This window comes from Heterodontus francisci, chromosome 12 (assembly GCF_036365525.1).
Source record: "Heterodontus francisci isolate sHetFra1 chromosome 12, sHetFra1.hap1, whole genome shotgun sequence".
NCBI classification, from domain to species: domain Eukaryota; kingdom Metazoa; phylum Chordata; class Chondrichthyes; order Heterodontiformes; family Heterodontidae; genus Heterodontus; species Heterodontus francisci.
Genome location: NC_090382.1, coordinates 9,114,133 through 9,139,401, shown reverse-complemented (window position 1 = coordinate 9,139,401; position 25,269 = coordinate 9,114,133).

The window sequence follows — 25,269 nt, the reverse complement described above, 5'->3', positions numbered from 1 at the left end:
CACAGGCAATGACTCTCAGTGGGGTACACTTCGACAGGCACTGACACTGACTGGTGAAAACTTCCACAGGCACTGACTCTCACTGTGATACACTTCCACAGGGACTGACTCTCACTGGGTTACACTTCCACAGGCACTGACTCTGAATGGGGTAAACTTCCACAGGCACTGACTCTCACTGGGGTACACTTCCACAGGCACTGACTTAGAATGGGGGAAACATCCACAGGCACTGACCCTCACTTGGGTGCACTTCCACAGGCAGTGACTCTGAATGGGGTAAACTTCCACAGGCACTGACTCTCACTTGGGCACACTTCTACAGGCACTGAATCTGAATGGGGTAAACTTCCACAGGCACTGACTCTCACTTGGGTACACTTCTTCAGGCACTGACTCTCACTGGCGTACATTTCCACAGGCACTGACTCTCACTGGGGTACATTTCCTTTGGCACTGACTCTCACTTGGGTACACTTCTGCAGGCACTGACTCTCGCTGGTGTACCTTTCCACATGCACTGACTATGAATGGGATACACTTCTATAGGCAGTGACTCCTAATGGAGAGCCGCTCCCCAGCCACTGAATCTCACTGGGGTACACTTCTACAGGCACTGACTGTCACTGGGGTACAATTCCACAGGCACTGACTCTGAATGGGGTAAACTTCCACAGGCACTGACTCTCACTTGGGTACTCTTCGACAAGCACTGACTCTCACTGGGGTAAACTTCCAAAGGCACTGACTCTCACTGGGGTACACTTCCACAGGCACTGACTCTGAATGGGGAAAACTTCCACAGGCACTGACTCTGAATGGGGTAAACTTCGACAGGCACTGAATCTGAATGTGTTAAACTTCTACAGGTACTGAATCTGAATGGGCTAAACGTTTACAGGCACTGACTCTCACTGGGGTGCACTCCCACAGGCACTGACTCTGAATGGGTTAAACATCCACAGGCACAGACTCTCACTGGGGTACACTTCCAGAGGCAATGACTCTCACTGGGGTACACTTAAACAGGCACTGACTCCGAATGGGGTAAACTTCCAAAGGCACAGACTCTCACTGGGGTACACTTCCAGAGGCACTGACTCCGAATGGGGTAAACTTCCAAAGGCACAGACTCTCACTGGGGTACACTTCCACAGGCACTGACTCCGAATGGGGTAAACTTCCAAAGGCACAGACTCTCACTGGGGTACACTTCCAGAGGCAATGACTCTCACTGGGGTACACTTCCACAGGCACTGTCGCTCACTGGGGGACACATCCACAGGCACTGACTCTGAATGGGGTAAACTTCCACAGGCACTGACTCTGAATGGTGTAAACTTCCACAGGGACAGACTCTCACTGGGTTACACTTCCACAGGCACTGACTCTGAATGGGGTAAATTCCACAGGCACTGACTCTCACTGGGATCACTTCCACAGGCACTGAATCTGAATGGGGTAAACTTCCACAGGCACTGGCTCTCACTGGGGTACACTTCCACAGGCACTGACTCTCACTGGAGTACACTTACACAGGCACTGACTCTGAATGGGGTAAACTTCCAAATGCACTGACTCTCACTGGGGTACACTTCCACAGGCACTGAATCTGAATGGGGTAAACTTCCACAGGCACTGAATCTGAATGGGGTAAACTTCCACAGGCACTGACTCTGAATGGGGTAAACTTCTACAGGTACTGAATCTGAATGGTTAAACTTCCACAGGCACTGACTCTCACTGGGATACACTTCCACAGGCACTGAATCTGAATGGGGTAAACTTCCACAGGCACTGACTCTGAATGGGGTAAACTTCCACAGGTGCTGAATCTGAAAGGGGTAAACTTCCACAGGCACTGAGTCTGAAAGGGGTAAACTTCCACAGGCACAGACTCTCACTGGGGTACACTTCCACATGCACTGATTCTGAATGGGGTAAACTTCCACAGGCATTGAATCTCACTGGGGTACACTTCCACAGGCACTGACTCTGAAAGGGGTAAACTTCCACAGCCACTGACTCTCACTGGGATACACTCCACAGGTACTGAATCTGAATGGGGTAAACTTCCACAGGCACTGACTCTGAATTGGTTACAGTTCCACAGGTAATGACTCTCAGTGGGGTACACTTCGACAGGCACTGACTCTCACTGGGGTACACTTCCACAGGCACTGACTCTGAATGGGGTAAACTTCCACAGGTGCTGAATCTGAAAGGGGTAAACTTCCACAGGCACTGAGTCTGAAAGGGGTAAACTTCCACAGGCACTGACTCTCACTGGGGTGCTCTTCCACAGGCACTGACTCTGAATGAGGTAAACTTCCACAGGCACAGACTCTCACTGGGGAACACTTCCACATGCACTGAATCTGAATGGGGTAATCTTCCACAGGCATTGACTCTCACTGGGGTACACTTCCACATGCACTCAATATGAATGGGGTAAATTCCACAGCCACTGACTCTCACTGGGGTACACTTCCACAGGCACTGAATCTGAATGGGGTAAACTTCCACAGGCACTGACTCTGAATTGGTTACAGTTCCACAGGCAATGACTCTCAGTGGGGTACATTTCGACAGGCACTGACTCTCACTGGGGTACACTTCCACAGGCACTGACACTGAATGGGGTAAATCTCCACAGGCACTGACTCTCACTGGAGTGCTCTTCCACAGGCACTGACTCTGAATGGGGTAAACCTCCACAGGCACTGACTCTCACTGGGGTACACTTCCACAGGCACTGACTCTGAATGGGGTAAAGTTCCACAGGCAATGACTCTCAGTGGGGTACAATTCGACAGGCACTGACACTGACTGGGGTAAACTTCCACAGGCACTGACTCTCACTGGGGTACACTTCCACAGGCACTGACTCTCACTGGGTTACACTTCCACAGACACTGACTCTGAATGGGGTAATCTTCCACAGGCACTGTCTCTCACTGGAGTACACTTCCACAGGCACTGACGCTCACTGGGGGACTCTTCCACAGGCACTGACTCTCACTGGGGTACACTTCCACAGGCACTGACACAGAATGGTGTAAACTTCTACAGGCACTGACTATGAATGGGGTAAACTTCCACAGGCACTGACTCTGAATGGGGTAAACTTGCACAGGCACTGACTCTGACTGGGGTACACTTCCGCAGGCAAATACACTCACTGGGGTACACTTCCGCAGGCACTGACTCTGAATGGGTTAAACTTGCACAGGCCCTGACTCTCACTGGGGTACACTTCTACAGGGACTGACTCTCACTGGGGTACACTTATACAGGCACTGAATCTGAATGGGGTAAACTTCCACAGGCACTGATTCTCACTGGGGTACATTTCCACAGGCACTGACTCTCATTGGGGTACATTTCCACAGGCACTGACTCTCACTTGTGTACACTTCCACAGGCACTGACTCTCACTTGGGTACACTTCTGCAGGCACTGACTCTCACTGGGGTACATTTCCACAGGCACTGACTCTCAATGTTGTACATTTCCACATGCACTGACTCTGAGTGGGGTACACTTCTATAGGCACTGAATCTGAGTGGTGTAAGCTTCTTGAGGTACTGAATCTGAATGGGGTAAACTTGCACAGGTACTGACTCTGAATGGGGTAAACTTCCACAGGCACTGACTCTCACTGGGGTACACTTCCACATGCACTGACTCTCACTGGGGTACATTTACACATGCACTGACTCTGAATGGGGTAAACTTCCACAGGCACTGACTCTAACTGGGGTACACTTCGACAGGCACTGAATCTGAATGTGGTAAACTTCTGCAGGTACTGGATCTGAATGGGGTAAACTTACACAGGCACTGACTTTCACTGTTGTACATTTCCACAGGCACTGACTCTGAATGGGTTAAACTTCCACAGGCACTGACTCTCACTGGGGTACACTTCCACAGGCACTGACTCTCACTGGGGTACACTTACACAGGCACTAAATCGGAATTGGTAAAACTTCCAAAGGCACTGGCTCTCACTGGGGTACACTTCCACAGGCACTGACTCTGAATGGGGTAAACTTCCACAGGCACTGACTCTGAATGGGGTTAACTTCTTCAGGCTCTGAAACTGAATGGGGGAATCTTCTACAGGTACTGAATCTGAATGGGGTAAACTTCCACAGGCACTGAATCTCACTGGGGTACACTTACACAGGCACTGACTCTGAATGGGGTAAACTTCCACAGGCACTGACTCTCACTGGGGTACACTTCCACAGGCACTGAATCTGAATGGGGTAAACTTCCACAGGCACTGACTATGAATGGGGGAAACATCCACAGGTACTGACTCTGAATGGGGAAATCTTCCACAGGCAATGACACTAACTGGGGTACACTCCCACAGGCACTGACTCTCACAGGGGGACACTTCCACAGCCACTGACTCTGAATGGGGTACACTTCCACAGGCATTGACCCTCACTTGGGTGCACTTCCACAGGCACTCACTCTCACTGGGGTACACTTCCACAGGCACTGAATCTGAATGGGGTAAACTTCCACAGGCACTGACTCTGAATTGGTTACAGTTCCACAGGCAATGACTCTCAGTGGGGTACATTTCGACAGGCACTGACTCTCACTGGGGTACACTTCCACAGGCACTGACACTGAATGGGGTAAATCTCCACAGGCACTGACTCTCACTGGAGTGCTCTTCCACAGGCACTGACTCTGAATGGGGTAAACCTCCACAGGCACTGACTCTCACTGGGGTACACTTCCACAGGCACTGACTCTGAATGGGGTAAAGTTCCACAGGCAATGACTCTCAGTGGGGTACAATTCGACAGGCACTGACACTGACTGGGGTAAACTTCCACAGGCACTGACTCTCACTGGGGTACACTTCCACAGGCACTGACTCTCACTGGGTTACACTTCCACAGGCACTGACTCTGAATGGGGTAATCTTCCACAGGCACTGTCTCTCACTGGAGTACACTTCCACAGGCACTGACGCTCACTGGGGGACTCTTCCACAGGCACTGACTCTCACTGGGGTACACTTCCACAGGCACTGACACAGAATGGTGTAAACTTCTACAGGCACTGACTATGAATGGGGTAAACTTCCACAGGCACTGACTCTGAATGGGGTAAACTTGCACAGGCACTGACTCTGACTGGGGTACACTTCCGCAGGCAAATACACTCACTGGGGTACACTTCCGCAGGCACTGACTCTGAATGGGTTAAACTTGCACAGGCCCTGACTCTCACTGGGGTACACTTCTACAGGGACTGACTCTCACTGGGGTACACTTATACAGGCACTGAATCTGAATGGGGTAAACTTCCACAGGCACTGATTCTCACTGGGGTACATTTCCACAGGCACTGACTCTCATTGGGGTACATTTCCACAGGCACTGACTCTCACTTGTGTACACTTCCACAGGCACTGACTCTCACTTGGGTACACTTCTGCAGGCACTGACTCTCACTGGGGTACATTTCCACAGGCACTGACTCTCAATGTTGTACATTTCCACATGCACTGACTCTGAGTGGGGTACACTTCTATAGGCACTGAATCTGAGTGGTGTAAGCTTCTTGAGGTACTGAATCTGAATGGGGTAAACTTGCACAGGTACTGACTCTGAATGGGGTAAACTTCCACAGGCACTGACTCTCACTGGGGTACACTTCCACATGCACTGACTCTCACTGGGGTACATTTACACATGCACTGACTCTGAATGGGGTAAACTTCCACAGGCACTGACTCTAACTGGGGTACACTTCGACAGGCACTGAATCTGAATGTGGTAAACTTCTGCAGGTACTGGATCTGAATGGGGTAAACTTACACAGGCACTGACTTTCACTGTTGTACATTTCCACAGGCACTGACTCTGAATGGGTTAAACTTCCACAGGCACTGACTCTCACTGGGGTACACTTCCACAGGCACTGACTCTCACTGGGGTACACTTACACAGGCACTAAATCGGAATTGGTAAAACTTCCAAAGGCACTGGCTCTCACTGGGGTACACTTCCACAGGCACTGACTCTGAATGGGGTAAACTTCCACAGGCACTGACTCTGAATGGGGTTAACTTCTTCAGGCTCTGAAACTGAATGGGGGAATCTTCTACAGGTACTGAATCTGAATGGGGTAAACTTCCACAGGCACTGAATCTCACTGGGGTACACTAACACAGGCACTGACTCTGAATGGGGTAAACTTCCACAGGCACTGACTCTCACTGGGGTACACTTCCACAGGCACTGAATCTGAATGGGGTAAACTTCCACAGGCACTGACTATGAATGGGGGAAACATCCACAGGTACTGACTCTGAATGGGGAAATCTTCCACAGGCAATGACACTAACTGGGGTACACTCCCACAGGCACTGACTCTCACAGGGGGACACTTCCACAGCCACTGACTCTGAATGGGGTACACTTCCACAGGCATTGACCCTCACTTGGGTGCACTTCCACAGGCACTCACTCTCACTGGGGTACACTTACAGAGGCACTGACTCTGAATGGGGTAAACTTCCACAGGAACTGACTCTCACTGGGGTACACTTCCAGAGGCACTGACTCTGAATGGGATAAACTTTCACAGGCACTGACTCTCACTTGGGTACACTTAGAGAGGCACTAACTCTCACTGGGGTAAACATCCAAAGGCACTGACTCTCACTGGGGTACACTTCCACAGGCACTGACTCTGAATGGGGAAAACTTCCACAGGCACTGACTCTGAATGGGGTAAACTTCGACAGGCACTGAATCTGAATGTGTTAAACTTCTACAGGTACTGAATCTGAATGGGCTAAACGTTTACAGGCACTGACTCTCACTGGGGTGCACTCCCACAGGCACTGACTCCGAATGGGGTAAACTTCCAAAGGCACAGACTCTCACTGGGGTACATTTCCACAGGCACTGAATCTGAATGGGGTAAACTTTCACAGGCACTGGCTCTCACTGGGGTATACTTCCAGAGGGAATGACTCTCACTGGGGTACACTTCCACAGGCACTGTCGCTCACTGGGGGACACTTCCACAGGCACTGACTCTGAATGGGGTAAACTTCCACAGGCACTGACTCTGAATGGTGTAAACTTCCACAGGCACAGACTCTCACTGGGGTACACTTCCACAGGCACTGACTCTGAATGGGGTAAATTCCACAGGCACTGACTCTCACTGGGATCACTTCCACAGGCACTGAATCTGAATGGGGTAAACTTCCACAGGCACTGACTGTCACTGGGGTACACTTCCACAGGCACTGACTCTGAATGGGGTAAATTCCACAGGCACTGACTCTCACTGGGATCACTTCCACAGGCACTGAATCTGAATGGTGTAAACTTCCACAGGCACAGACTCTCACTGGGGTACACTTCCACAGGCACTGACTCTGAATGGGGTAAATTCCACAGGCACTGACTCTCACTGGGGTACACTTCCACAGGCACTGACTCTGAATGGGGTAATCTTCCACAGGCACTGACTCTCACTGGGGTACACTTCCAGAGGCACTGACTCTGAATGGGGTAAACTTCCACAGGAACTGACTCTCACTGGGGTACAATTCCACAGGCACTGACTCTGAATGGGGTAAACTTCCACAGGAACTGACTCTCACTGGGGTACACTTCCAGAGGCACTGACTCCGAATGGGGTAAACTTCCAAAGGCACAGACTCTCACTGGGGTACACTTCCAGAGGCAATGACTCTCACTGGGGTACACCTCCACAGGCACTGTCGCTCACTGGGGGACACTTCCACAGGCACTGACTCTGAATGGGGTAAACTTCCACAGGCACTGACTCTGAATGGTGTAAACTTCCACAGGGACAGACTCTCACTGGGTTACACTTCCACAGGCACTGACTCTGAATGGGGTAAATTCCACAGGCACTGACTCTCACTGGGATCAATTCCACAGGCACTGAATCTGAATGGGGTAAACTTCCACAGGCACTGGCTCTCACTGGGGTACACTTCCACAGGCACTGACTCTCACTGGAGTACACTTACACAGGCACTGACTCTGAATGGGGTAAACTTCCAATTGCACTGACTCTCACTGGGGTACACTTCCACAGGCACTGAATCTGAATGGGGTAAACTTCCACAGGCACTGACTCTGAATGGGGTAAACTTCGACAGGCACTGAATCTGAATGTGGCAAACCTCTACAGGTACTGAATCTGAATGGGGTAAACTTCCACAGGCACTGACTCTCACTGGGATACACTTCCACAGGCACTGACTCTGAATGGGGTAAACTTCCACAGGTGCTGAATCTGAAAGGGGTAAACTTCCACAGGCACTGAGTCTGAAAGGGGTAAAATTCCACAGGCACAGACCCTCACTGTGGTGCACTTCCACAGGCACTGACTCTGAATGAGGTAAACTTCCACAGGCACAGACTCTCACTGGGGTACACTTCCACATGCACTGATTCTGAATGGGGTAAACTTCCACAGGCATTGACTCTCACTGGGGTACACTCCACAGGCACTGAATCTGAATGGGGTAAAGTTCCCCAGGAACTGACTCTGAATGGGGTAAACTTCCACAAGCACTGACTCTAAATTGGTTACAGTTCCACAGGCAATGACTCTAAGTGGGGTACACTTCGACAGGCACTGACTCTCACTGGGGTACACTTCCACAGGCACTGACACTGAATGGGGTAAACTTCCACAGGCACTGACTCTCACTGGAGTGCTCTTCTACAGGCACTGACTCTGAATGGGGTAAACTTCCACAGGCACTGACTCTCACTGGGGTACACTTATACAGGCACTGAATCTGAATGGGGTAAACTTCCACAGGCACTGATTCTCACTTGGGTACACTTCTTCAGTCACTGACTCTCACTGGGGTACATTTCCACAGGCACTGACTCTCATTGGGGTACATTTCCACAGGCACTGACTCTCACTTGGGTACACTTCTACAGGCACTGACTCTCACTTGGGTACACATCTGCAGGCACTGACTCTAACTGGGGTATATTTCCACAGGCACTGACTCTCAATGTTGTACATTTCCACATGCACTGACTCTGAATGGGGTAAACCTCCACAGGCACTGACTCTCTGGGGTACACTTCCACAGGCACTGACTCTCACTGGGGTACATTTACACATGCACTGACTCTGAATGGGGTAAACTTCCACAGGCACTGACTCTAACTGGGGTACACTTCGACAGGCACTGAATCTGAATGTGCTAAACTTCTACAGGTACTGAATCTGAATGGGGTAAACTTCCACAGGCACTGACTCTCACTGGTGTACACTTCCACAGGCACTGACTCTGAATGGGGTAAACTTCCACAGGTGCTGAATCTGAATGTGGTAAACTTCCACAGGCACTGATCCGGGGGATCTGACCGCCCAGTTTCCAGGGTAACTGACTGCCCTGTTTCCGGGATAACTGAGTGCCCTGTTTCCAGGATAACTGATCACCCTGTTTCCGGGGTAACTGACTAATCTGTTTCCAGGGTAACTGATCACCGTGTTTCTGGGATAACTGACTGCCCTGTTTCCAGGGAAAATGACTGCCCTGTTTCCAGGATAACTGACTGCACAGTTTCCAGGGGAACTGTTTGCCCTGTTTCCAGGGTAACTGCTCACCCTGTTTCCGGGATAACTGACTGCCCTGTTTCCGGGATAACTGACTGCCCTGTTTCCAGGGTAACTGACTGCCCTGTTTCGGGGGTAACTGACTGCCCTGTTTCCAGGGTAACTGATCACCCTGTTTCCGGGATAACTGACTGACCTGTTTCTGGGTTAACTGACTGTCCTGTTTCCAGGCTAACTGACTGCCCTGTATCCAGGGTTTCTGACCGCCCTGTTTCCGGGGTAACTGACTGCCCTGTTTCCGGGGTAACTGACAGCCCTGTTTCCAGGATAACTGATCACCCTGTTTCCGGGGTAACTGACCACCCTGTTTCCAGGGTAACTGACCACCCTGTTGCCAGGATAACTGACTGCCCTGTTTCCAGGGTAACTGACTGCCCTGTTTCCGGGGTAACTGATCTCCCTGTTTCCGGGGTAACTGACCGCCCCGTTTCCAGGATAACTGACCGCCCTATTTGCGGGGTAACTGACTGCCCTGTTTCCAGGATAACTGACCGCCCTGCTTCCAGGAGAACTGACCGCCCTGTTTCCAGGATAACTGACTGCCCTGTTTCCAGGTTAACTGACTGCCCTTTTTCCAGGGTAGCTGACTGCCCTGTCTCCAGGGTAACTGACCGCCCTGTTTCCGGGATAACTGATCTCCCTGTTTCCGGAGAAACTGACCGCCCTGTTTCCAGGATAGCTGACCGCCCTATTTCCGGGGTATCAGACCGCTCTGTTTCCAGGATAACTGACTGCCCTGTTTCCAGGGTAACTGACCGCCCTGTTTCCAGAGTAACTGTCTGCCCAGCTTCCAGGGTAACTGTTCACCCTGTTTCCGGGATAACTGACTGCCCTGTTTCCGGGATAGCTCACTGCCCTTTTTCCAGGCTGACTGACTGCCCTGTTTCCAGGGGAAATGATTGCCCTGTTTCCGGGGTAACTGACTAACCTGTTTCCAGGGTGACTGACTGCCCTGTTTCCAGGGCAACTGACTGCCCTGTTTCTGGGGAAACTGACTGCCCTGTTTCCAGGGTAACTGACTGCCCAGTTTCCTGGATAACTGATCACCCTTTTTCCGGGATAACTGACTGCACTGTTTCCAGGATAACTGAATGCCCTGTTTCCAGGGTAACTGACTGCCCTGTTTCCAGGGTAACTGACTGCCCTGTTTCTGGGGAAACTGACTGCCCTGTTTCCAGGGTAACTGACTGCCCAGTTTCCTGGATAACTGATCACCCTTTTTCCGGGATAACTGACTGCCCTGTTTCCAGGATAACTGAATGCCTTGTTTCCAGGGTGACTGACTGCCCTGTTTCCAGGGTAACTGACTGCCCTGTTTCTGGGGAAACTGACTGCCCTGTTTCCAGGGTAACTGACTGCCCAGTTTCCTGGATAACAGATCACCCTTTTTCCGGGATAACTGACTGCACTGTTTCCAGGATAACTGAATGCCCTGTTTCCAGGGTAACTGACTGCCCTGTTTCCAGGGTAACTGACTGCCCTGTTTCTGGGGAAACTGACTGCCCTGTTTCCAGGGTAACTGACTGCCCAGTTTCCTGGATAACTGATCACCCTTTTTCCGGGATAACTGAATGCCCTGTTTCCAGGGTAACTGAATGCCCTGTTTCCAGGGTAACTGACCGCCCTGTTTCCAGGATAACTGACTGCCCTGTTTCCAGGATAACTGACTGCCCTGTTTCCATGGTAACTGACTGCCCAGTTTCCAGGGTAACTGATCACCCTTTTTCCAGGATAACTGACTGCCCTGTTTCCAGGGTAACTGACCGGCCTGTTCCCAGGGTAATTGATCTCCCTGTTTCCGGGGTAACTGATCACCCTGTTTCCGGGTAACTGACTGCCCTTTTTCCAGGGTAAATGATCTCCCTGTTTCCAGGGTAACTGACCACCATGCTTCCAGGATAACTGACTGCCCTGTTTCCAGGGTAACTGACTGCCCTGTTTCCGGGGTAACTGATCTCCCTGTTTCCGGGGTAACTGACCGCCCCGTTTCCAGGATAACTGACCGCCCTATTTGCGGGGTAACTGACTGCCCTGTTTCCAGGATAACTGACCGCCCTGTTTCCAGGATAACTGACCGCCCTGTTTCCAGAATAACTGACTGCCCTGTTTCCAGGTTAACTGACTGCCCTTTTTCCAGGGTAGCTGACTGCCCTGTCTCCAGGGTAACTGACCGCCCTGTTTCCGGGATAACTGATCTCCCTGTTTCCGGGGTAACTGACCGCCCTGTTTCCAGGATAACTGACCGCCCTATTTCCGGGGTATCAGACCGCTCTGTTTCCAGGATAACTGACCGCCCTGTTTCCGGGGTAACTGATCTCCCTGTTTCCGAGGTAACTGACCGCCCTGTTTCCAGGATAACTGACCGCCCTATTTCCGGGTATCTGACCGCCCTGTTTCCAGGATAACTGACTGCCCTGTTTCCAGGATAACTGACTGCCCTGTTTCCATGGTAACTGACTGCCCAGTTTCCAGGGTAACTGATCACCCTGTTTCCAGGATAACTGACTGCCCTGTTTCCAGGGTAACTGACCGGCCTGTTCCCAGGGTAATTGATCTCCCTGTTTCCGGGGTAACTGATCACCCTGTTTCCGGGTAACTGACTGCCCTGTTTCCAGGGTAACTGATCTCCCTGTTTCCAGGATAACTGATCACCCTGTTTCCGGGGTAACTGACTGCCCTGTTTCCAGGATAACTGACTGCCCTGTTTCCATGGTAACTGACTGCCCAGTTTCCAGGGTAACTGATCACCCTGTTTCCAGGATAACTGACTGCCCTGTTTCCAGGGTAACTGACTGCCCTGTTTCTGGGGAAACTGACTGCCCTGTTTCCAGGGTAACTGACTGCCCAGTTTCCTGGATAACTGATCACCCTTTTTCCGGGATAACGGACTGCCCTGTTTCCAGGATAACTGAATGCCCTGTTTCCAGGGTAACTGACCGCCCTGTTTCCGGGGTAACTGATCTCCCTGTTTCCTGGATAACTGACCGCCCTATTTCCGGGTATCTGACCGCCCTGTTTCCAGGATAACTGACTGCCCTGTTTCCAGGATAACAGACTGCCCTGTTTCCATGGTAACTGACTGTCCAGTTTCCAGGGTAACTGATCACCCTGTTTCCAGGATAACTGACTGCCCTGTTTCCAGGGTAACTGACCGGCCTGTTCCCAGGGTAATTGATCTCCCTGTTTCCGGGGTAACTGATCACCCTGTTTCCGGGTAACTGACTGCCCTTTTTCCAGGGTAAATGATCTCCCTGTTTCCAGGGTAACTGACCACCATGTTTCCAGGATAACTGACTGCCCTGTTTCCAGGGTAACTGACTGCCCTGTTTCCGGGGTAACTGATCTCCCTGTTTCCGGGGTAACTGACCGCCCCGTTTCCAGGATAACTGACCGCCCTATTTGCGGGGTAACTGACTGCCCTGTTTCCAGGATAACTGACCGCCCTGTTTCCAGGATAACTGACCGCCCTGTTTCCAGAATAACTGACTGCCCTGTTTCCAGGTTAACTGACTGCCCTTTTTCCAGGGTAGCTGACTGCCCTGTCTCCAGGGTAACTGACCGCCCTGTTTCCGGGATAACTGATCTCCCTGTTTCCGGGGTAACTGACCGCCCTGTTTCCAGGATAACTGACCGCCCTATTTCCGGGGTATCAGACCGCTCTGTTTCCAGGATAACTGACCGCCCTGTTTCCGCGGTAACTGATCTCCCTGTTTCCGAGGTAACTGACCGCCCTGTTTCCAGGATAACTGACCGCCCTATTTCCGGGTATCTGACCGCCCTGTTTCCAGGATAACTGACTGCCCTGTTTCCAGGATAACTGACTGCCCTGTTTCCATGGTAACTGACTGCCCAGTTTCCAGGGTAACTGATCACCCTGTTTCCAGGATAACTGACTGCCCTGTTTCCAGGGTAACTGACCGGCCTGTTCCCAGGGTAATTGATCTCCCTGTTTCCGGGGTAACTGATCACCCTGTTTCCGGGTAACTGACTGCCCTGTTTCCAGGGTAACTGATCTCCCTGTTTCCATGGTAACTGATCACCCTGTTTCCGGGGTAACTGACTGCCCTGTTTCCAGGATAACTGACTGCCCTGTTTCCATGGTAACTGACTGCCCAGTTTCCAGGGTAACTGATCACCCTGTTTCCAGGATAACTGACTGCCCTGTTTCCAGGGTAACTGACCGGCCTGTTCCCAGGGTAATTGATCTCCCTGTTTCCGGGGTAACTGATCACCCTGTTTCCGGGGAACTGACTGCCTTGTTTCCAGGGTAACTGATCTCCCTGTTTCCAGGGTAACTGATCACCCTGTTTCCGGGGTAACTGACTGCCCTGTTTCCAGGGTAACTGATCTCCCCGTTTCCAGGGCAACTGACCGCCCTGTTTCCGGGGTAACTGACTGCCCTGTTTCCAGGGTAACTGTTCACCCTGTTTCCGGGGTAACTGATCACCCTGTTTCCGGGGTAACTGACTGCCCTGTTTCCAGGGTTACTGACCGCCCTGTTTCCGGGGTAACTGACTGCCCTGTTTCCAGGGTAACAGTTCATCCTGTTGCCGGGGTAAATGATTGCCCTGTTTCCAGGGTAACTGACCGCCCTGTTTTCGGGGTAACTGACCATCCTGTTTCCAGGATAACTGACTGCCCTGTTTCCAGGGTAACTGATCGCCCTGTTTCCGGGATAACTGTGTGCCCTGTTTCCAGGGTAAAAAACTGCCCTGTTTCTGGGGTAACTGACCACCCTGTTTCCAGGATAACTGACTGCCCAGTTTCCAGGGTAACTAACTGCCCAGTTTCCTGGGTAACTGACTGCCCTGTTTTCAGGGTAACTGACTGCCCAGTTTCCAGGGTAAATGATCACCCTGTTTCCAGGGTAACTGACTGCCCTGTTTCCAGGGTAACTGACTGCCCTGTTTCCGGGTTAACTGACTGCCCTGTTTCTAGGGTAACTGATCACCCTGTTTCCGGGATAACTGACTGCCCTGTTTCCGGGATAACTGACTGCCCTGTTTCCAGGGTAACTCACTGCCCTGTTTCCGGGGTAACTGACTGCCCTGTTTCCAGGCTAAGTGACTGCCTCTTTCCAGGATAACTGATCACCCTGTTTCCGGGGTAACTGACTAATCTGTTTCCAGGGTTACTGACCGCCCTGTTTCCGGGGTAACTGACTGCCCTGTTTCCGGTGCAACTGACCGCCCTGTTTCCAGGATAACTGATCACCCTGTTTCCGGGGTAACTGACCTCCCTGTTTCCAGGGTAAGTGACTGCCCAGTTTCCAGGGTAACTGATCACACTGTTTCCAGGATAACTGACTGCCCTGTTTCCAGGGTAACTGACCGCCCTGTTTTCAGGGTAACAGACTGCCCAGTTTCCAGGTTAACTGATCGCCCTGTTTCCGGGATAACTGACTGCCCTGTTTCCAGGGTAACTGACTGCCCTGTTTCTGGGGTAACTGATCACCCTGTTTCGGGGGTAACTGACTAACCTGTTTCCAGGGTAACTGACTGCCCAGTTTCCAGGGTAACTGATCACCCTTTTTCAGGGATAACTGACTGCCCTGTTTCCAGGATAACTGACTGCCCTGTTTCCAGGGTAACTGATCACCGTGTTTCCGGGATAACTGACTGCACTGTTTCCAGGGTAACTGACTGCCCTGTTTCCAGGGGAACTGACTTCCCAGTTTCCAGGGTAACTGTTTGCCCTGTTTCCAGGGTAACTGCTCACCCTGTTTCCGGGATAACTGACTGCCCTGTTTCCGGGATAACTGACTGCCCTGTTTCCACGGTAACTGACTGCCCTGTTTCCGGGGTAACTGACTGCCCTGTTTCCAGGATAACTGATCACCCTGTTTCCGGGATAACTGACTGACCTGTTTCCGGGATAACTGACTGTCCTTTTTCCAGGCTAACTGACTGCCCTGTTTCCAGGGTTTCTGACCGCCCTGTTTCCGGGGTAAATGACTGCCCTGCTTCCGGGATAACTGACTGCCCTGTTTCCAGGGTAACTGACTGCCCATTTTCCGGGGCAACTGATCAACCTGTTTCCGAGGTAACTGATGAACCTATTTCCGGGGTAGCTGGCCGCCCTGTTTCCAGGATAACTGACTGCCCTGTTTCCAGGTTAACTGACTGCCCTGTTTCCAGGGTAACTGATCTCCCTGTTTCCGGGGTAACTGACCGCCCTGTTTCCGGGGTAACTGATCTCCCTGTTTCCGAGGTAACTGACCGCCCTGTTTCCAGGATAACTGACCGCCCTATTTCCGGGTATCTGACCGCCCTGTTTCCAGGATAAAAGACTGCCCTGTTTCCAGGATAACTGACTGCCCTGTTTCCAGGGTAACTGACTGCCCAGTTTCCAGGGTAACTGATCACCCTGTTTCCAGCATAACTGACTGCCCTGTTTCCAGGGTAACTGACCGGCCTGTTCACAGGGTAATTGATCTCCCTGTTTCCGGGTAACTGATCAACCTGTCTCCGGGTAACTGACTGCCCTGTTTCCAGGGTAACTGATCTCCCTGTATCCAGGGTAACTGATCACCCTGTTTCCAGGATAACTGACGGCCCTGTTTCCAGGGTAAGTGACCGGACTGTTCCCAGGGTAATTGATCTCCCTGTTTCCGGGTAACTGATCACCCTGTTTCCGGGGTAACTGACTGCCCTGTTTCCAGGGTAACTGATCTCCCTGTTTCCAGTGTAACTGATCACCCTGTTTCTGGGGTAACTGACTGCCCTGTTTCCAGGGCAACTGCCGGCCTGTTTCCGGGGTAACTGACTGCCCTGTTTCCAGGGTAACTGTTCACACTGTTTCCGGGGTAACTGACTGCCCTGTATCCAGGGTAACTGATCACCCTGTTTCAAGGATAACTGACGGCCCTGTTTCCAGGGTAAGTGACCGGACTGTTCCCAGGGTAATTGATCTCCCTGTTTCCGGGGTAACTGATCACCCTGTTTCCGGGTAACTGATCACCCTGTTTCCGGGGTAACTGACTGCCCTGTTTCCAGGGTAACTGATCTCCCTGTTTCCAGTGTAACTGATCACCCTGTTTCCGTGGTAACTGACTGCCCTGTTTCCAGGGCAACTGCCGGCCTGTTTCCGGGCTAACTGACTGCCCTGTTTCCAGGGTAACTGTTCACCCTGTTTCCGGGGTAACTGATCACCCTGTTTCCGGGGTAACTGACTGCCCTGTTTCCAGGGTAACTGACTGCCCTGTTTCCGGGGTAACTGACTGCCCTGTTTCCAGGGTAACAGTTCACCCTGTTTCCGGGGTAAATGAATGCCCTGTTTCCAGGGTAACTGACCGCCCTGTTTTCGGGGTAACTGACCGTCCTGTTTCCAGGATAACTGACTGCCCTGTTTCCAGGGTAACTGATCACCCTGTTTCCGGGATAACTGTGTGCCCTGTTTCCAGGGTTAAAAACTGCCCTGTTTCTGGGGTAACTGACCACCCTGTTTCCAGGATAACTGACTCCCCTGTTTCCAGGGTAACTGACTGCCCAGTTTCCAGGGTAACTAACTTCCCAGTTTCCTGGATAACTGACTGCCCTGTTTCCGGGATAACTGACTGCCCTGCTTCCAGGGTAACTGACTGCCCTGTTTCCGAGGTAACTGACTGCCCTGTTTCTAGGGTAACTGATCATCCTGTTTCCGCGATAACTGACTGCCCTGTTTCCGGGATAACTGACTGCCCTGTTTCCAGGGTAACTGACTGCCCTGTTTCCGGGGTAACTGACTGCCCTGTTTCCAGGCTAACTGACTGCCTGTTTCCAGGATGACTGATCACCCTGTTTCCGGGGTAACTGACTAATCTGTTTCCAGGGTAACTGATCACCGTGTTTCCGGGATAACTGACTGCCCTGTTTCCAGGGTAAATGACTGCCCTGTTTCCAGGGTAACTGACTGCCCAGTTTCCAGGGTAACTGTTAACCCTGTTTCTGGGATAACTGACTGCCCTGTTTCCGGGATAACTGACTGCCCTGTTTCCAGGGTAACTGACTGCCCTGTTTCGGGGGTAACTGACTGCCCTGTTTCCAGGGTAACTGATCACCCTGTTTCCGGGATAACTGACTGACCTGTTTCCGGGTTAACTGACTGTCCTGTTTCCAGGCTAACTGACTGCCCTGTATCCAGGGTTTCTGACCGCCCTGTTTCCGGGGTAACTGACTGCCCTGTTTCCGGGATAACTGACAGCCCTGTTTCCAGGATAACTGATCACCCTGTTTCCGGGGTAACTGACCACCCTGTTTCCAGGGTAACTGACCACCCTGTTTCCAGGATAACTGACTGCCCTGTTTCCAGGGTAACTGACTGCCCTGTTTCCGGGGTAACTGATCTCCCTGCTTCCGGGGTAACTGACCGCCCCGTTTCCAGGATAACTGACCGCCCTATTTGCGGGGTAACTGACTGCCCTGTTTCCAGGATAACTGACCGCCCTGTTTCCAGGATAACTGACCGCCCTGTTTCCAGGATAACTGACTGCCCTGTTTCCAGGTTAACTAACTGCCCTTTTTCCAGGGTAGCTGACTGCCCTGTCTCCAGGGTAACTGACCGCCCTGTTTCCGGGATAACTGATCTCCCTGTTTCCGGGGTAACTGACCGCCCTGTTTCCAGGATAACTGACCGCACTATTTCCGGGGTATCAGACCGCTCTGATTCCAGGATAACTGACTGCCCTGTTTCCAGAGTAACTGTCTGCCCAGTTTCCAGGGTAACTGTTCACCCTGTTTCCGGGATAACTGACTGCCCTGTTTCCGGGATAGCTCACTGCCCTTTTTCCAGGCTAACTGACTGCCCTGTTTCCAGGGGAAATGATTGCCCTGTTTCCGGGGTAACTGACTAACCTGTTTCCAGGGTGACTGACTGCCCTGTTTCCAGGGTAACTGACTGCCCGGTTTCTGGGGAAACTGACTGCCCTGTTTCCAGGGTAACTGATCACCCTTTTTCCGGGATAACTGACTGCCCTGTTTCCAGGATAACTGAATGCCCTGTTTCCAGGGTAAATGACTGCCCTGTTTCCGGGGTAACTGATCTCCCTGTTTCCGGGGTAACTGACCGCCCTGTCTCCAGGATAACTGACCACCCTATTTCCGGGTATCTGACCGCCCTGTTTCCAGGATAACTGACTGCCCTGTTTCCAGGATAACTGACTGCCCTGTTTCCATGGTAACTGACTGCCCAGTTTCCAGGGTAACTGATCACCCTGTTTCCAGGATAACTGACTGCCCTGTTTCCAGGGTAACAGACCGCCCTGTTTCCAGGGTAATTGATCTCCCTGTTTCCGGGGTAACTGATCACCCTGTTTCCGGGATAACTGACTGCCCTGTTTCCGGCATAACTGACTGCGCTGTTTCCAGGGTAACTGACTGCCCTGTTTCTGGGGTAACTGATCACCCTGTTTCCGGGGTAACTGACTAACCTGTTTCCAGGGTAACTGACTGCCCAGTTGCCAGGGTAACTGACTGCCCTGTTTCGAGGGTAACTGACTGCCCTGTTTCCGGGGTAACCGACTGCCCTGTTTCCAGGGTAACTGACTGCCGAGTTTCCACGGTAACTGATCACCCTTTTTCCGGGATAACTGACTGCCCAGTTTCCAGGGTAACTGTTTGCCCTGTTTCCAGGGTAACTGACGGCCCAGTTTCCAGGGTAACTGTTTGCCCTGTTTCCAGGGTAACTGCTCACCCTGTTTCCGGGATAACTGACTGCCCTGTTTCCGGGATAACTGACTGCCCTTTTTCCAGGGTAACTGACTGCCCTGTTTCCGGGGTAACTGACTGCCCTGTTTCCAGTGTAACTGATCACCCTGTTTCCGGGATAACTGACCACCCTGTTTCCAGGGTAACTGACCACCCTGTTTCCAGGATAACTGACTGCCCTGATTCCAGGGTAACTGACTGCCCTGTTTCCGGGGTAACTGATCTCCTTGTTTCCGGGGTAACTGACCGCCCTGTTTCCAGGATAACTGACCGCCCTATTTGCGGAGTAACTGACCGCCCTGTTTCCAGGATAACTGACCGCCCTGTTTCCAGGATAACTGACCGCCCTGTTTCCAGGATAACTGACTGCCCTGTCTCCAGGGGAACTGACCGCCCTGTTTCCGGGATAACTGATCTCCCTGTTTCCGGGGTAACTGACCGCCCTGTTTGCAGGATTACTGACCGCCCTATTTCCGGGGTATCTGACCGCTCTGTTTCCAGGATAACTGACTGCCCTGTTTCCAGGGTAACTGACCGCCCTGTTTCCAGAGTAACTGACTGCCCAGTTTCCAGGGTAACTGTTCGCCCTGTTTCCGGGATAACTGACTGCCCTGTTTCCGGGATAGCTCACTGCCCTTTTTCCAGGGTAACGGACTGCCCTCTTTCCAGGGGAAATGATTGCCCTGTTTCCGGGGTAACTGACTAACCTGTTTCCAGGGTGACTGATCACCCTGTTTCCGGGGTAACTGACTAATCTGTTTCCAGGGTTACTGACCGCCCTGTTTCCGGGGTAACTGACTGCCCTGTTTCCGGGGTAACTGACCGCCCTGTTTCCAGGATAACTGATCACCCTGTTTCCGGGGTAACTGACCACCCTGTTTCCGGGATAACTGACTGCCCTGTTTCCAGGATAACTGACTGCCCTGTTTCCTGGGTAACTGAATGCCCTGTTTCCAGGGTAACAGACTGCCAAGTTTCCAGGTTAACTGATCGCCCTGTTTCCGGCATAACTGACTGCGCTGTTTCCAGGGTAACTGACTGCCCTGTTTCTGGGGTAACTGATCACCCTGTTTCCGGGGTAACTGACTAACCTGTTTCCAGGGTGACTGACTGCCCTGTTTCCAGGCTATCTGACTGCCCAGTTTCCGGGGTAACTGACTGCCCTGTTTCCAGGGTAACTGACTGCCCTGTTTCCGGGGTAACCGACTGCACTGCTCCAGGGTAACTGACTGCCCTGTTTCCAGGGTAACTGATCACCCTTTTTCCGGGATAACTGACTGCTCTGTTTCCGGGATAACTGACTGCCCAGTTTCCAGGGTAACTGATCACCCTTTTTCCGGGATAAGTGACTGCCCTGTTCCCGGGATAACTGACTGCCCTGTTTCCAGGGTAACTGATCACCGTGTTTCCGGGATAAGTGACTGCCCTGTTTCCGGGGTAACTGACTGCCCTGTTTCCACAGTAACTGACTGCCCTGTTTCCAGGGTAACTGACTGCCCAGTTTCCAGGATAACTGACTGCCCTGTTTCCAGGGTAACTGCTCACCCTGTTTCCGGGATAACTGACTGCCCTGTTTCCGGGATAACTGACTGCCCTGTTTCCAGGGTAACTGATCACTCTGTTTCCGGGATAACTGACTGCCCTGTTTCCGGGATAACTGACCGTCCTGTTTCCAGGGTAACTGACTGCCCTATTTCCAGTGTTACTGACTGCCCTGTTTCAGGGATAACTGACTGCCCTGTTTCCGGGGTAACTCACCGCCCTGTTTCCAGGATAACTGATCACCCTGTTTCCGGGGTAACTGACCACCCTGTTTCCAGGGTAAATGACCACCCTTTTTCCAGGATAACTGACTGCCCTGTTTCCAGGTTAACTGACTGCCCTGTTTCCAGGGTAACTGATCTCTCTGTCTCCGGGGTAACTGACCGCCCTGTTTCCAGGATAACTGACCGCACTATTTCCGAGGTAACTGACTGCCCTGTTTCCAGGGTAACAGACTGCCCAGTTTCCAGGGTAACTGATCTCCCTGTTTCCGGGGTAACTGACCGCCCTGTTTCCAGGATAACTGACCGCCCTATTTGCGGGGTAACTGACCGCCCTGTTTCCAGGATAACTGACCGCCCTGTTTCCAGAATAACTGACCGCCCTGTTTCCAGGATAACTGACTGCCCTGTCTCCAGGGTAACTGACCGCCCTGTTTCCGGGATAACTGATCTCCCTGTTTCCGGGGTAACTGACCGCCCTGTTTGCAGGATAACTGACCGCCCTACTTCCGGGGTATCTGACCGCTCTGTTTCCAGGATAACTGACTGCCCTGTTTCCAGGGTAACTGACCGCCCTGTTTCCAGAGTAACTGACTGCCCAATTTCCAGGGTAACTGTTCGCCCTGTTTCCGGGATAACTGACTGCCCTGTTTCCGGGATAGCTCACTGCCCTTTTTCCAGGGTAACGGACTGCCCTGTTTCCAGGGGAAATGATTGCCCTGTTTCCGGGGTAACTGACTAACCTGTTTCCAGGGTGACTGATCACCCTGTTTCCGGGGTAACTGAGTAATCTGTTTCCAGGGTTCCTGACCGCCCTGTTTCCAGGGTAACTGACAGCCCTGTTTCCAGGGTAACTGACTGCCCAGTATCCAGAGCAACTGATCACCCTGTTTCTGGGGTAACTGACCACCCTGTTTCCAGGGTAACTGACTGCCCAGTTTCCAGGGTCGCTGAGCATCCTGTTTCCGGGATAACTGACTCCCCTGTTTCCAGGGTAACTGACTGCCCAGTTTCCAGGGTCACTGAGCATCCTGTTTCCGGGGTAACTGACTGCCCTGTTTCCAGGCTAACTGACTGCCCAGTTTCCAGGGTAACTGATCACCCTGTTTCCAGGATAACTGACTCACTGTTTCCGGGATAACTGACTGCTCTGTTTCCAGGGTAACAGACTGCCTTGTTTCCGGGGTAACTGACTGCCCTGTTTCTAGGGTAACTGATCACCCTGTTTCCGGGATAACTGACTGCCCTGTTTCCGGGATAGCTTACTGCCCTGTTTCCAGGGTAACGGACTGCCCTGTTTCCAGGGGAAATGATTGCCCTGTTTCCGGGGTAACTGACTAACCTGTTTCCAGGGTAACTGATCACCCTTTTTCCGGGATAACTGACTGCCCTGTTTCCGGGATAACTGAATGCCCTGTTTCCAGGTTAACTGACTGCCCTGTTTCCGGGGTAACTGATCTCCCTGTTTCCGGGTTAACTGACCGCCCTGTTTCCAGGATAACTGACCACCCTATTTCCAGGTATCTGACCGCCCTGTTTCCAGGATAACTGACTGCCCTGTTTCCAGGATAACTGACTGCCCTGTTTCCATGGTAACTGACTGCCCTGTTTCCAGGGCATCTGACCGCCCTGTTTCCAGGGTAATTGATCTCCCTGCTTCCGGGGTAACTGATCACCCTGTTTCCGGGTAACTGACTGCCCTGTTTCCAGGGTAACTGATCTCCCTGTTTCCAGGGTAACTGATCGCCCTGCTTCCGGGGTAACTGACTGCCCTGTTTCCGGGATAACTGACCGCCCTGTTTCCGGGGTAACTGACTGCCCTGTTTCCAGGGTAACTGTTCACCCTGTTTCCGGGGTAACTGAGCTCCCTCTTTCCAGTCTAACTGATCACCCTGTTTCCGGGGTAACTGACTGCCCTGTTTCCAGGGCAACTGACCGCCCTGTTTCCGAGGTAACTGACTGCCCTGTTTCCAGGGTAACAGTTCACCCTGTTTTCGGGGTAACTGACCGCCCTGTTTCCAGGATAACTGACTGCACTGTTTCCAGGGTCACTGAGCATCCTGTTTCCGGGATAACTGACTCCCCTGTTTCCAGGGTAACTGACTGCCCAGTTTCCAGGGTCACTGAGCATCCTGTTTCCGGGGTAACTGACTGCCCTGTCTCCAGCGTAACTGACTGCCCAGTTTCCAGTCTAACTGATCACCCTGTTTCCAGAATAACTGACTAACTGTTTCCGGGATAACTGACTGCCCTCTTTCCAGGGTAACTGACTGCCTGGTTTCTGGGGTAACTGACTGCCCTGTTTCTCGGGTAACTGATCACCCTGTTTCCGGGATAACTGACTGCCCTGTTTCCGGGATAACTGAATGCCCTGTTTCCAGGACAACTGATCACCCTGTTTCCGGGGTAACTGACTAATCTGTTTCCAGGGTTACTGACCGCCCTGTTTCCGGGGTAACTGACTGCCCTGTTTCCGGGGTAACTGACTGCCCTGTTTCCAGGATAACTGATCACCCTGTTTCCGGGGTAACTGACCACCCTGTTTCCGGGATGACTGACTGCCCTGTTTCCAGGATAACTGACTGCCCTGTTTCCTGGGTAACTGAATGCCCTGTTTCCAGGGTAACAGACTGCCAAGTTTCCAGGTTAACTGATCGCCCTGTTTCCGGCATAACTGACTGCGCTGTTTCCAGGGTAACTGACTGCCCTGTTTCTGGGGTAACTGATCACCCTGTTTCCGGGGTAACTGACTAACCTGTTTCCAGGGTGACTGACTGCCCTGTTTCCAGGCTATCTGACTGCCCAGTTTCCGGGGTAACTGACTGCCCTGTTTCCAGGGTAACTGACTGCCCTGTTTCCGGGGTAACCGACTGCCCTGCTCCAGGGTAACTGACTGCCCTGTTTCCAGGGTAACTGATCACCCTTTTTCCGGGATAACTGACTGCTCTGTTTCCGGGATAACTGACTGCCCAGTTTCCAGGGTAACTGATCACCCTTTTTCCGGGATAAGTGACTGCCCTGTTTCCAGGGTAACTGACCGCCCTGTTTTCGGGGTAACTGACCGCCCTGTTTTCAGGATAACTGACTGCACTGTTTCCAGGGTAACTGCTCACCCTTTTTCCGGGATAACTGTGTGCCCTGCTTCCAGGGTAAAAAACTGCCCTGTTTCTGGGGTAACTGACCGCCCTGTTTCCAGGATAACTGATCACCCTGTTTCCGGGGTAACTGAATAATCTGTTTCCAGGGTTACTGACCGCCCTGTTTCCAGGGGAACTGACTGCCCAGTTTCCAGGGTAACTGACTGCCCAGTATCCAGGGTAACTGATCACCATGTTTCTGGGGTAACTGACCACCCTGTTTCCAGGGTAACTGACTGCCCAGTTTCCAGGGTCACTGAGCATCCTGTTTCCGGGATAACTGACTCCCCTGTTTCAAGGGTAACTGACTGCCCAGTTTCAAGGGTCACTGAGCATCCTGTTTCCGGGGTAACGGACTGCCCTGATTCCAGGCTAACTGACTGCCCAGTTTCCAGGGTAACTGATCACCCTGTTTCCAGGATAACTGACTCACTGTTTCCGGGATAACTGACTGCTCTGTTTCCAGGGTAACAGACTGCCTTGTTTCCGGGGTAACTGACTGCCCAGTTTCCAGGGTAACTGATCACCCTTTTTCCGGGATAACTGACTGCTCTGTTTCCGGGATAACTGACTGCCCAGTTTCCAGGGTAACTGATCACCCTTTTTCCGGGATAAGTGACTGCCCTGTTCCCGGGATAACTGACTGCCCTGTTTCCAGGGTAACTGATCACCGTGTTTCCGGGATAAGTGACTGCCCTGTTTCCGGGGTAACTGACTGCCCTGTTTCCACAGTAACTGACTGCCCTGTTTCCATGGTAACTAACTGCCCAGTTTCCAGGATAACTGACTGCCCTGTTTCCAGGGTAACTGCTCACCCTGTTTCCGGGATAACTGACTGCCCTGTTTCCAAGTTAACTGACTGCCCTGTTTCCGGGGTAACTGATCTCTCTGTCTCCGGGGTAACTGACCGCCCTGTTTCCAGGATAACTGACCGCCCTATTTCCGAGGTAACTGACTGCCCTGTTTCCAGGGTAACAGACTGCCCAGTTTCCAGGGTAACTGATCTCCCTGTTT